Genomic DNA, 15,205 nt, shown 5'->3' on the forward strand with positions numbered 1-15,205 from the left:
CTACACAGGTACCCGCAGATCTTTCCTCTCTCCCCAAGCACTATTGGTCCCATGCAGACGTGTTCTCCAAAAGAGCTGCGGAGACCCTTCCGCCTCACCGCCCCTATGACTGTCCTATTGACCTCTTGCCTGGTGCTGAGCCTCCCCGGGGTCGAGTCTACCCGTTATCTCTCCCGGAGACGGAGGCAATGTCCCAGTATATTCAGGAGAATCTGGCAAGAGGATTCATTAGGAAGTCAGTGTCACCGGCAGGGGCTGGGTTCTTCTTCGTACAGAAGAAGACTGGAGACTTACGTCCATGCATAGACTACAGGGGTCTTAACGCAATTACCGTTAAGAACAAGTACCCATTACCCCTGATATCTGAGCTCTTTGATAGGCTACGGGGAGCAAAGGTATTTACAAAGTTAGATCTGCGGGGTGCTTACAACCTGATTCGCATCCGTGAGGGGGATGAATGGAAGACGGCTTTTAACACCAGGGATGGGCACTATGAATATCTAGTGATGCCCTTTGGGCTCTGTAATGCCCCAGCCGTTTTCCAAGACTTTGTGAACGACATCTTTCGGGATATGCTCACCACCTCGGTCGTAGTCTATCTGGATGACATTCTCATCTACTCTCCAGATATAGACTCCCATCGGAGAGATGTTCGCAAAGTCTTCGACCTCTTACGGGCAAACTCCCTCTACGCTAAGTTGGAGAAGTGTGTGTTTGAGCAGGAGTCCTTGCCTTTCCTTGGATATATCATTTCTGCCCAGGGTTTGGCTATGGATCCTGCCAAGCTACAGGCTGTAATGGACTGGCAGGAACCCCATTCTCTTAAAGCGGTGCAGCGCTTTATGGGGTTCATTAATTATTATCGCCAGTTCATTCCACACTTCTCAACTTTGGTAGCTCCCTTGGTCGCCCTCACCAAGAAGGGAGCAAATCCCAAGTTGTGGTCAGAGGAGGTCTCCAAGGCCTTTCTCTCGATTAAGTCACACTTCGCTAGCGCTCCCATCCTACATCGCCCCGATGTAGATAAACCATTCATCTTGGAGGTGGATGCCTCATCCGTTGGTGCTGGAGCAGTCCTTTTCCAAAAGGATGCTCAAGGTCGGAAGCATCCTTGCTTCTTCTTCTCCAAGACCTTCACACCAGCGGAGAGGAATTATTCCATCGGGGACAGGGAGTTGCTAGCTATGAAGTTGGCTTTTTCAGAGTGGAGACACCTCTTGGAGGGAGCTCGCTTTCCCTTCCAAGTCTTCACTGACCACAAGAACTTGGTGTATATACAGACGGCCCAGCGGCTGAATTCTCGCCAGGCTAGATGGTCCCTGTTCTTCTCCCGGTTCCATTTTACTCTCCATTTTCTCTCCGGGGAGAGGAACGTTCGTGCCGACGCTCTCTCCCGCTCCGTAGTGTCATCTGAGGAGGAGGAGGAGGAGCCTCGGCTTATTGTCCCTTCTGAGAGCCTGAGAACTGTAGCTCCGGTTTCGCTAGAGTCTGTGCCCCCGGGCAAGACTTTCGTGCCAGCTAACTTGCGACCGGAGGTTCTCTCTTGGGCTCACTCCTCCAGAGTGGGGGGGCATTTTGGGACCAAGAGGACATCAGAGCTTTTGGCGAGAACATACTGGTGGCCGCATATGGCCCGAGATGTCAGGGACTACATTCAGGCGTGCGTTTCTTGCGCCCAGAATCGGTCTCCTCGGCAACGGCCTGCTGGGTTGCTTTACCCTCTACCGGTGGCAGACAGGCCCTGGGAGATGGTCGGAATGGACTTTGTGGTGGGTCTACCCAAGTCGCGTGGCTGCTCCATTATTTGGGTTGTCACTGACCATTTCTCTAAGATGGTGCATTTGGTGCCGCTTCCTCGGTTACCCTCAGCACGGGCCTTGGCGGTGTTGTTCGTTAAACACGTTTTCCGTTTGCATGGTATGCCTGATAAAATTGTCAGCGATCGGGGTCCCCAGTTCGCATCTCGGTTTTGGAGAGAGCTCTGCCGTTTACTCAGCATAGAGTTAAACCTCTCCTCTGCTTACCATCCCGAGACGAATGGGTTGGTGGAGAGAACCAACCAGACTCTGGTGACATATTTGCGACATTTCGTCTCTGCTAGGCAGGATGACTGGGCATCTTTGCTACCTTGGGCGGAATTTGCCCTGAACAACGCCGTAGCCGATTCCACTGGTCAAACTCCTTTTCTCCTTAATTACGGCCAGCATCCGCGTGTCCCTGTGCCCATGCCCGTGTCCTCCACCGATTCTAGGGTGGCAGACTGGGCGGTGGAGGCACGTGACATCTGGGACCGCACACAGGATGCTATCCGGGCCTCCAAGGAGAGAATGAGGGTTTCGGCTGATACACACCGGCGCCCCGCTCCGGTCTTTGCTCCCGGCGACTTAGTGTGGCTCTCCGCCCGTAACATCAGGCTGCGAGTTGAGTCCACTAAGTTTGCTCCTCGCTACATTGGCCCGTTTAAAGTTCTGGAACAGGTCAACCCTGTGGTTTACCGTTTGGCCATTCCTCCACGCCTTGGTATCACCGATACCTTTCACGTTTCCCTCTTAAAGCCCGTTCGTTTGTCTCGGTTTTCTGAGTCATCTGCTGGGACATCGGGTTCATCCACGGATGAATTTGAGGTGAATGCTATTGTGGGAAGCAAGGTGGTACGTGGCAAAAAATTTTTTTGGGTGGATTGGAAGGGTCATGGTCCAGAGGATAGAACCTGGGAGCCTGTGGAGCACATTCGGGCTCCGCAGCTCATTGCTGCCTTTGAACGTAGCGAGGCCCAAGGAGGGGGGGCCCTAGGAGGGGGGGTAATGTTAGGGGTCGAGTTCCCGCTTCTGCACTGGGGGAATCTCGAGCCACTTCCGCTGCGGTCTCCCATTCTTGTCCAGCCGCAGTGGAGCCTGCTCAGCAAGGACGTCGGTCCCAGCGTCTTGCTCATTCTCACTCTGTTCAGAGAGTTAGTGCTGCTTCTCCAGTCTCTGCCATTAAAGTCAGTACTGGTCAGCAGCGAGCGGACTTCTCTGGGACTAAGTCCTTGTCTGCATGTACTGAGCATGCCCAGCGTAAGGTCTCCCGTTGGAGATCGAGGGTCATGTGCTCAGGCTCTGCAGCACATTCCATTGGTCCTCTTGGCAGGTCCTAGAAGGGCAAAAGTGCTGTGGCCACTTCCTGTGCTGCTCCTATATAAACTGCGCATGACCGCACGGCCATGCGCTAGTATTGTCTAACAATTGTTGATGTGTGTATGTTGTGAGTGCAAGTCGTCCTTGGAAACCCCTTCCCTATTGAATGTCTGTTCGCGGAAGGTGTATGGCTGCTACCTAGCGCCCGACTTAGCCTACAGCACTAGACACACATCTCAGCGTCCTGTAGCTGTGCCTGCCAGTACGGCGCCGTGCGCCTGCCTTGCGCTTTCCATACCCGAGTCTGGGTGGTTAGTGGCGTCCGTTAGTGCGGCATCGCTCGCACTCTTGTGCACTTATACTTCTTAAGGTTCTCTACACACCCAGTTGCGGTGTTACGCCAGCAAGGGTCTAATCGGGCTCCAATCCCTTCTGGGGTTAAGTCCGCTGACCACTTGCTCGCGCACTAGTGCGGTACTGCGGTCCTGTGGATTAACAGGATCGCTTTCTTCACGCTGGGTGAGGTTTAACCCACGCGTGTATCCTTTAGTGTACCGCCATATTGTCCGTCTTGCTAGCTGCAGGGTCTTTTACCTGCACGGTGGACCTCGGACTGCGAACGCACCTAGTTTCGTACCATCTATACATGGTGCGTTCCGCCAGTCCTTAACAGTACGCTGATACCCCATATGTTGGGGTAAACCCCTGTTTGGGCACACGGGAGAGCTCGGAAGGGAAGAAGCACTGTTTTACTTTTTCAACGCAGAATTGGCTGGAATTGAGATCGGACGCCATGTCGCGTTTGGAGAGCCCCTGATGTGCCTAAACAGTGGAAACCCCCCAATTATAACTGAAACCCTAATCCAAACACATCCCTAACCCTAATCCCAACAGTAACCCTAATCACACCTCTAACCCTGACACACCCCTAACCCTAATCCCAACCTTATTCCCAACCGTAAATGTAATCTAAACCCTAACTGTAACTTTAGCCCCAACCCAAACTGTAGCCCTAGCCCTAACCCTAGCCCTAACCCTAATCCTAACCCTAGCCCTAACCCTAACCCTAGCCCTAGCCCTAACCCTAGCCCTAACCCTAGCCCTAACCCTAACCCTAGCCCTAACCCTAGCCCTAACCCTAACCCTAGCCCTAACCCTAACCCTAGCCCTAGCCCTAACCCTAACCCTAACCCTAGCCCTAACCCTAGCCCTAACCCTAGCCCTAACTCTAACCCTAGCCCTAATGGGAAAATGGAAATAAATACATTTTTTTAATTTTTCCCTAACTAAGGGGGTGATGAAGGGGGGTTTGATTTACTTTTATAGCGGGTTTTTTAGCGGATTTTTATGATTGGCAGCCGTCACACACTGAAAGACGCTTTTTATTGCAAAAAATATTTTTTGCGTTACCACATTTTGAGAGCTATAATTTTTCTATATTTTGGTCCACAGAGTCATGTGAGGTCTTGTTTTTTGCGGGACGAGTTGATGTTTTTATTGGTAACATTTTCGGGCACGTGACATTTTTTGATCGCTTTTTATTCCGATTTTTGTGAGGCAGAATGACCAAAAACCAGCTATTCATGAATTTCTTTTGGGGGAGGCGTTTATACCGTTCCGCGTTTGGTAAAATTGATGAAGCAGTTTTATTCTTCGGGTCAGTACGATTACAGCGACACCTCATTTATATCATTTTTTTATGTTTTGGCGCTTTTATACGATAAAAACTATTTTATAGAAAAAATAATTACTTTTGCATCGCTTTATTCTCAGGACTATAACTTTTTCACTTTTTTGCTGATGATGCTGTATGGCGGCTCGTTTTTTGCGGGACAAGATGACGTTTTCAGCGGTACCATGGTTAATTATATCTGTCTTTTTGATCGCGTGTTATTCCACTTTATGTTCGGCGGTATGATAATAAAGCGTTGTTTTTTGCCTCGTTTTTTTTTTTTTTTCTTACGGTGTTTACTGAAGGGGTTAACTAGTGGGCCAGTTTTATAGGTCGGGCCATTACGGACGCGGCGATACTAAATATGTGTACTTTTATTGTTTTGTTTTTTTTATTTAGATAAAGAAATGTATTTATGGGAATAATATTTTTATTTTTTTTTTCATTATTTTGGAATATTTTTTTTTATTTTTTTTTACACATTTGAAATTTTTTTTTTTTACTTTTTTACTTTGTCCCAGGGGGGGACATCACAGATCAGTGATCTGACAGTTTGCACAGCACTCTGTCAGATCACTGATCTGACATGCAGCGCTGCAGCCTTCACAGTGCCTGCTCTGAGCAGGCTCTGTGAAGCCACCTCCCTCCCTGCAGGACCCGGATCCGCGGCCATCTTGGATCCGGGGCTGGAGGGATCAGGGAGGGAGGTGAGACCCTCGCAGCAACGCGATCACATCGCGTTGCTGCGGGGGGCTCAGGGAAGCCCGCAGGGAGCCCCCTCCCTGCGTGGTGCTTCCCTGTACCGCCGGTACATCGCGATCATCTTTGATCGCGGTGTGCCGGGGGTTAATGTGCCGGGGGCGGTCCGTGACCGCTCCTGGCACATAGTGCCGGATGTCAGCTGCGATAAACAGCTGACACCCGGCCGCGATCGGCGGCGCTCCCCCCGTGAGCGCTGCCGATCGCATATGACGTACTATTGCGTCCTTGGGAAGTAAAGCCCACCCCACATGGACGCAATAGTACGTCTAATGGCAGAAAGGGGTTAATGAATAATTACTACCAGAATGTTTTTTTTCCCACTGTTGTTCAGTTTTCAAGGACCTTTTCCAAATGAAGCAATACATGAAAAGTTTATTGAAGTAAAAATAATATTGGCTTTTTATTATACTCTCCCATAACCAATTTGCAATTAAAGATTTGGATAGCATTTAAGTTCATACGGCATTTGTGATGAACAATGGACTTTTCTGATTTTTTTTCTCTTTTAGAAAAAACAACTGTACTTGACAGTCTCTCACACTTAAAAGGATTATACAGGAAGTTGCTTATTTTTGTTTGTCGCTAAGAACTTACAGGTAGGTACACTACCGTTCCAAAGTTTAAGGTCACCCAGACAATTTTGTGCTTTCCACGAAAACTCATACTTTAATTAATCAAATGAGTTGCCAAATGAATTGAAAATCTAGTCCAGACATTGACAAGGTTTGAAAAAAAGATTTTTATTTGAAATAATAATTTTCTCTTTCAAACTTTGCTTTCATCAAAGAATGCTCCCTTTGCAGCAATTACAGCATTGCAGGCCTTTGGAATTGTAGCAGTCAATTTGCTGAGGTAATTTGGAGAAATTTCACCCCATGCTTTCAGAAGCACCGCCCACCAGTAGGTTTGGCTTGATGGGCAATTTCTGCGTACCAAACAGTCAAGCTGCTCCCACAACAGCTCAGTGAGGTTGAGATCTAGTGACTGCGCTGGCCACTCAATTACAGATAGAATACCAGCTGCCTGCTTCTTCCCTAAATAGTTCTTGCATAATTTGGAGGTGTGCTTTGGGTCATTGTCCTGTTGTAGGATGAAATTGGCTCCAATCAAGTGCTGTCCACAGGGTATGGCATGGCGTTGCAAAATGGAGTGATAGCCTTCCTTATTCAATATCCCTTTTATCTTGTACAAATCTCCCACTTTACCAGCACCAAAGCAACCCCAGACCATCACATTACCTCAATGATGCTTGACAGATGGCGTCAGACACTCTTCCAGCATCTTTTCAATTGTTCTGCATCTCACGAATGTTCTTCTGTGTGATCCAAACACCTCAAACTTGGATTTGTCTGTCCATAGCACTTTTTTCCAATCTTCCTCTGTCCAATGTCTATCTTCTTTTGCCCATATTAATCTTTTCCTTTCTTTAGCTAGTCTTAGATATGGCTTTTTCTTTGCCACTCTGCCCTGAAAGCCAGCATCCCGAAGTCGCTTCTTCACTGTAGATGTTGACACTGGCGTTTTGCTTGTACTATTTAATGAAGCTGCCAGTTGAGGACCTGTGAGGCGTTGATTTCTCAAACTTCAGACTCTAATGTACTTGTCTTGTTGCTCAGTTGTGCAGCGGGGCCTCCCACTTCTCTTTCTACTCTGGTTAGAGCCTGTTTGTGCTCTCCTCTGAAGGGAGTAGTACACACCGTTGTAGGAAATCTTCAGTTTCTTGGCAATTTCTCACATGGAATAGCCTTCATTTCTAAGAACAAAAATAGACTGTCAAGTTTCACATGAAAGTTATTTTTTTTCTGGCCATTTTGAGAGTTTAATGGAACTAACAAATGTAACACTCCAGATTCTCAACTAGCTCAAAGGAAGGTCAGGTTTATAGGTTCTCTAATCAGCCAAACTGTTTTCAGCTGTGCTAACATACTTGCACAAGGGTTTTCAAGGGTATTCTAACCTTCCATTAGCCTTCTTACACAGTTAGCAAACACTAAGTACAAAAAGAACACTGGATTGATGGTTGTTGGAAATGGGCCCCTATACACCTATGAAGATATTGCATTGCAAACCAGACGTTTGCAGCTAGAATAGTCATTTACCACATTAACAATGTAAATAGTGTATTTCTGAATCATTTAATGTTAGCTTCATTGGAAAAAACTGTGCTATTCTTTCAAAAATAAGGAAATTTCTAAGTGACCCTAAACTTTTGAACAGTAGTGTAGTTGCTATCTATTTTTATTTACCATTTTTTCATTGGGTTTTTGTTTATATTGTGTGCCCTAAACCTTCATCAATTTTATAACCTCCTTGTTATTCATATTATCTCTCATGGTGTTCACTGCCCCCGGCCTCTTTCCTTTTCAATGTTTTGTCTTGTATATGTTTTTTAACTTGCCATTGTTTGTCAGTTAGTGATTTTTTTTCATGTCACTTTGAAATTATTTTAACTGCTTTTCAGTACATCACATGATAAAATAGTTGAAGTCATTCAAACGTAGAACTCGTCCTGCAAAAAACAAGCCCTCATATGTCTATGCTGACAGAAAAATAAAAATGTTATGGGTCTTGGAAGAAGGGGAGGAAAGAAAAAATGGAAACGGGTTTAACTTTTTTCTTTTCACTTTTTTTGTCCTAATAAGCAACCTGAAGCTGTGTTTCATAGTAGTACAAAGATGTCAGTATCGGGAACCTTCAGAAGGTCTCTGGCTGACATTGCAATCTATCAGCACCAGTACATTAAGATTGTCACAGTTTGATAGCAGCATTTAAGTATTTAAACAGCAACAACCTGAGATAGTTCCAATCCAGTATTTTTTTTGCCTCTGGAAAGGTGGCGGTACGGCGCCAAAGCGCGTTGGGAGTGGGACAATAAAGAAGTATTTTGGAGCACAAAAGACTTCTCATCAACCACAGTGCAGTCAGATCAATGTGACATTGCCCTCCTCTGCTATAGTTACCCTCTACTACAGTTTCAAACCCTACAGCTAAAGCCAGGTGCCAGTTGCATAACACAGCTCCGGAGCCCTCTCCATGACTTATGTATATATTATGCAACAGAGAGGTGTTAAAGGGTTATTTCTGACTTATTACATTTATGGCACATGGCCATAAGTTATGCCACAAATGACCAACCGATATGCATCTCACTTCATCTTCAGAGCAAGGGGTTCTCTAATCTCAACCCATTTTGGTTCACTAAGGTTATAGGAACTTGTAGTACTTATACTTACATAGTAGGTTTAAAGAAAATGTAGAAACGTTCCATAGCCCCTGCTGAGATGTTCAAGCTGCTAAGGTTGAAGATGTCTTCTATTACATGTCATAAATTGTTTAAAAACTATTGCTTTATCCCATGAGCTTCAGATTTTGCCCTATTAGAAATTAGAATTAATACAGTTCTCATCCTCTATGTACTTAGGTTTGGAAAAAAGGATAAAGAATAATAATTTGGAGATGTGAATATTCTCAATGCTCTAGGAAGTTTTAGTGCTTATACTTACAAAATAGGCTTGAAGGAAATGTAGACAACCTCTGAAGCCCTGCTGAGATGTTCTAGCTGCTAAGGTCGAAGATGTCTTCTACTACATGTTATAGACTGTTTAACTCACTGCATAAAACGATTGCTTGTTTTCATTGGCTTCATCATTTCTTCTGTTGGAGAGATAAATGATTTATAGCACTCATCATCTGCGTACTTAGGTTGGGAATAAGGTATAAAGCATAGTAGGTCAGAGATGGGCATATATTGTACATTCTGTTCTGCACAGATCAAGTTCATGCTCTTATTAGTTATGTACCAACAAGCGCCCCCTCCTTAACAGCTTTTATCTTCTCTATAAGGGTATAAGCAAGAGGCTTTTTTTCGTTCATGAACACAAAGCAATTGGACGGTCCTGTGGGTGTTGGTCAGAAATGGTTGGTTTCATTCATGGAAACACATTACTGTGATTCTCAAGATCAACATTTGACAAGAAACGGCTTGTTTTGCCCTTTAATAGCAATCATTCCTTCCAGCTATGGCATTTACTTTTTGTCAGGTCTCTGCTTATTGTCGTCTTTGTATTTCATAAGCCTTGGGATACCATACTTTACTAACTACACAAAACAACTTGTGTGGGAGGCAAGTGAAACGTTTGTTTTACGAGTAAAGAAATAATGATCTTGAATAGCGGAGGGAGCACATGAAGGTGACCGGTTTAATAAAACAGTCATCCAAATTGTTATTACATAACACAGAATAAATATAAAGTGGTTATGTGTTTCTCGTAAATGGAGCTGCTCATGGAATAGCAATTTATTCTAGCAAGCGAGGAGTCAGGACAGGCTGGGGTTAATATATGTTAATATAACACAAGAATATTGAATTCCTTACAACAATCACTTAAAGAGAAACCTTAGTTTCAACATTTTTTTCATAAATCAATAGTGCACATCAAATGAAGAAACTTTGTAATGTACAGTTGTGTGAAAAAGTCTTTGCTCCCTTCCTGATTTCTTAGTTGTGCTTTTGATTGACATAATTCATTTTATCAAGAAAGTTACTGGAAAACGGGAAAAGTGCAAAAAACGGGAAAAGTGAAATTGCACAAAAAAAGCACAATTCCAACATTATGATTTAGACTTTTTTTTTGTATTTTCTCTATATGGTAAACATTACATAACAATATGATTCTCTGGGTTAGTATGAGTACCCAGATATAAAGCATGCTTAGATTTTTTTTTTATTTAAGTGGTGAACAAAAATTTGTGAATTTGTAAAAACAAAACAAAATTTCACTTGTGTCGCCATTTCTGAGACATGTAACGTTTTCAATATTTGCTCAATGGGGCTGTGTGAGGGATTATTTTTTGACCCTGAGCCGGCATTTTTATTGATACTAATTGGTACTAGATTCGATTTTTTGATCACCTTTTATTGCATTTTTGCAGTGTTGCGGTGAGTGAAAAAATGTAATTCTGATGTTTAGATTTTTTTCTAATTACATCGTTTGCCAAGCTTGTTAATTAATGTTAAATTTTTATAGATTGGACTTTTACTGATGCAACAATACCATATGTGTCTTTTTTTAAATAATTTATTTTAAATTTTTTAATTTTTAATATTTTTAAAAATGTTTTTTTTTTTTCACTTTTTACAGTATTTTTGAATATTATCTATTAGAGGTGATCAAGGGAAATTTCACTAGCATTGTAGTTATTCAATGTAAATTGAATATTCCATATTATGCTCTGGGGCCTTTCTAGAATCCAGATCATATTAAACATAGAATCTTACATAGTTACATATTTAATACTAGATGGTGGCCCGATTCTAACGCGTCGGGTATTCTAGAATATGCATGTCCACGTAGTATATTGCACAGCCCACGTAGTATATTGCCCAGCCACATAGCATATTGCCCAGTCATGTAGTATATTGCCCAGCCACGTAGTATATTGCCCAGTCACGTAGTATATTGCCCAGCCACGTAGTAAATTGCCCAGCCACGTAGTATATTGCACATCCCAAGTAGTATATTGCCCAGCCACATAGTATATTGACCAGCCACGTAGTATATTGCCCAGCCACGTAGTATATTGCCCCGCCACGTAGTATATTGCCTAGTGACGTAGTATATTGCCCAGTCATGTAGTACATTGCCCAGCCACGTAGTATATTGCCCAGCCACGTAGTATATTGCCCAGCCACGTAGTATATTGCCCAAGCACGTAGTATATTGCCGTGTTACGCGGTATATTGCCCAGTGATGTAGTATATTGCCCAGTGACGTAGTATACAGCACAGAGCCACGTAGTATATTGCACAGCGACGTAGTATACAGCACAGAGCCACGTAGTATATTGGCCAGTCATGCAGTATATTGCCCAGTCACGTATGTCACAGGTTAAAAAATAAAAAATAAACATATACTCTCCTTCTGAGGGCCCCTTGTAGTTCAGTCACATGACCGTGACGTCATGGCAGGTCCTTCTCGCGCAGGCGCAGGACCTGTGATGATGTCGCAGTCACATGATCGTGACGTCATCACAGGCCCTGCACGAGAAGGACCTGCCATGACATCAAGGTCATGTGACCGTGACGTCATCACAGGCCCTGTGCGCCTGCGTAAGAAGGACCTGTGATGACGTCACGGTCACATGACCGTGACGTCATGGCAGGTCCTTCTCGCGCAGGCCCTATGATGACATCGCGGTCACATGACCGTGACATCATGGCAGGTCATTCTCCTATACACGGCACCGGAATCTGCCGCTTGCATGGAGCAGTCACCGGAGCGTTGCGAAAAGTGAGTATATAATCATTTTATATTTTTTTAAAATTTTTAAAATTAGATGTTTTTACTATTGACACTGCATAGGCAGCATCAATAGTAAAAACTTGGTCACACAGGGTTAATAGCGGCGGTAACGTAGTGAGTTACCCGCGGCATAACACGGTCTGTTACCACTGGCATTAACCCTGTGTGAGCGGTGACAGCGGAGAGTATAGAACGGGTGCCGGGCGCTGACTGCAGGGGAGGGACTAATCGGACTGTGGCCGTCGCTGATTGGTCGCAGCAGCCATGACAGGCAGCTGGCGAGACCAGTCAGCGACTTGGATTCCATGACAGAGGCCGCGACCAATGAATATCCGTGACAGAGAGAAGGACAGACAGACAGACAGAAAGATGGAAGTGACCCTTAGACAATTATATAGTAGATGACTAAAATAAGACACATGTCCATCAAGTTCAACCGAGGGGTGGGAGATGATAAAGGGAATGTGGTATATGTACAATAATAATTCATGAACCAGAGAAGTTCCAAATAAATAATATTGTAATTATGTAAAGTTATGTTATTTTCTAAGTACAGTGAGGGAAATAAGTATTTGATCCCTTGCTGATTTTGTAAGTTTGCCCACTGACAAAGACATGAACAATCTATAATTTTTAAGGTAGGTTAATTTTAACATTGAGAGATAGATTATCAAAAAATAAAATCCAGAAAATCACATTGTATAAATTATATACATTTATTTGCATTTTACAGTGAGAAATAAGTATTTGATCCCTCTGGCAAACAAGACTTAATACTTGGTGGCAAAACCCTTGTTGGCAAGCACAGCAGTCAGATGTTTTTTGTAGTTGATGATGAGGTTTGCACACATGTCAGGAGGAATTTTGGTCCACTCATCTTTGAAGTTCATCTCTAAATCATTAAGATTTTGAGGCTGTTGCTTGGCAACACTGAGCTTCAAATTCCTCTGTAAGTTTTCTATGGGATTAAGGTCTGAAGACTGGCTAGGCCACTCCATGACGTTAATGTGCTTCTTTTTGAGCCACTCCTTTGTTGCGTTGGCTGTATGTTTTTGGTCATTGTCTTGCTGGAAGATCCAGCCTTGACTTATTTTTAATGTCCTGGCAGAGGGGAGGAGGTGGTCACTCAGGTTTTTATGATACATGGCTCCATCCATTCTCCCATTGATGCGGTGAAGCAGTCCTGTGCCCTTAGCAGAGAAGCACCCACAAAACATAATGTTTCCACCTCCATGCTTGACAGTTGAGACGGTGTTCTTTGGGTCATAGGCAGCATTTTTCTTCCTCCAAACACGGCGAGATGAGTTAATGCCAAAGACCTCAATTTTTGACTCTTCTGACCACAGCACCTTTTCCCAATCACTCACAGAATCACCCAGGTGTTCAGACGGGCCTTCACATGTGCCTTCTTGAGCAGGGGGACCTTGCGATCACTGCAGGATTTTAAACCTTTATGGCGTAATGTGTTACCAATGGTTTTCTTGGTGACTGGTCCCAGCTGCCTTGAGATCATTAACAAGTTCCTCCCATGTAGTTTTAGGCTGATCTCTCACCTTCATCATGATCAAGGATACCCCACAATGTGAGATTTTGCATGGTGCCCCAGATCGATGTTGATTGACAGTCACTTTGTATTTCTTCTATTTTTTTACTATTGCACCAACAGTTGTCTCCTTCTCACCAAGCATCTTACTTATGTTTTTGTAGCCCATTCCAGCTTTGTGCAGGTCTACGATCTGGTCCCTGACATCCTTATAAAGTTCTTTGGTCTTGCCCATGTTGTAGAGCTTAGAGTCTGACTAATTAATTGAGTCTGTGGATAGGAGTATTTTATAAAGGTGACTATGTAAGACAGTGTTAGGGCTAGCGGAACGCACCAAATAATAAGACAGATAGAGTATAGTGCGTTTGCAGCCCAGGGTCCACCGTGCAGAGATGGAACCTGCTGCCAAGAAATGACGGACTATATTGCGGTACAAAGTGAATACACACATGGGCTAACCTCACCCTGTGTGAAGGAAGCGAACCCTGTTACGTCACAGGGCCGTGGTACCGCACCAAGAGCGCAAGCAACGAGTCTCAGAACTCAATCCCAAGACACAGGATTTGAGTACATAGACCTCATGCGCTCGACACCGCTACTGAGGTGTCAGAGTGACAGCAATAGAAGCACGAGAGTGCATGCAGTGCCGCATTGGCGAACGCCACTAACCACCCAGGCTTGGGTCAGGAAAGCGCTGTGAAAGCACAATAAGACGCTGTATTGTGTGTTTACGTGCTGATAGCTAAGTCGGGCGCTAGATAGCAAACATACACCTTCCGCGAACAGTCATCCAATAGGGAGGATTATTTAAAGAGCGACTTTCACTCAGAACACACACACATTTACAAATGTACACTAGCGCATGGCCGTGCGGTCATGCACAGCTTATGTAGTTGCAGCACGTTCAGGACCTTCCAATAAAGGACCAATGGGAAACTGCTACCAAAGTTTTGCCCTTTCAGGACCTTCCTGGAGGACCAATGGGATGTGCTGCAGTACCTGAGCATGTGACCCTCGATCTCCAATGGGAGATCTTGCCCTGGGCATGCTCAGAAAGAGAAAAGCAGGACTTAGCCCCAAAAGCATCTGCTCGCCGCTGCCCAACACTGACTTCAATGGCAGAAGCAGGAAAAGCAGCAGTAACTCTTTGTACAGAGTGAGACTGAGCAAGACGCTGGGACCGACGTCTCTGCTGAGCAGACTCCACTGCGGCTGGATAAGAATGGGAGACCGCAGCGGAGATGGCTCGAGATTCCCCATGTGCAGAAGCGGGAACTCGACACCTAACAGACAGCTGTCTTTAATGCAGGTAACAAGTTGATTAGGAGCATCTAACTGGTCTGTAGAAACTAGAACTCTTAAAGGGAACCTGTCACCTCCAAAATCGAAGATGAGCTAAGCCCACCGGCATCAGGGGCTTATCTACAGCATTCTGCAATGCTATAGATAAGCCCCCGATGTATCCTGAAAGATGAGAAAATGAGGTTAGATCATACTTACCTGGGGGGGCGGTCCAGTCCGATGGGTGTCGCGGTCCAGGGCCTCATATCTTCTTACGATGACGTCCTCTTCTTGTATTCATACTACAGCTCAGGAGCAGGCATACTTTGTCTGTCCTGTGGAGGGCAGAGCAAGTACTGCAGTGCGCAGGCACCGGGAAAGGTCAGAGAGGCCTGGCGCATGCGCACTGCAGTACTCAACAGGGCAGACAAAGTACGTCTGCTCCGGAGCTGCAGCATTAAGACGAGAAGAGGACGTCATCTAATGAAGCTAGGAGGCCCGGACCGGACCGCAACACCCATCGGACTGA

Source organism: Ranitomeya imitator, chromosome 1 (assembly GCF_032444005.1).
Source record: "Ranitomeya imitator isolate aRanImi1 chromosome 1, aRanImi1.pri, whole genome shotgun sequence".
NCBI lineage: Eukaryota > Metazoa > Chordata > Amphibia > Anura > Dendrobatidae > Ranitomeya > Ranitomeya imitator.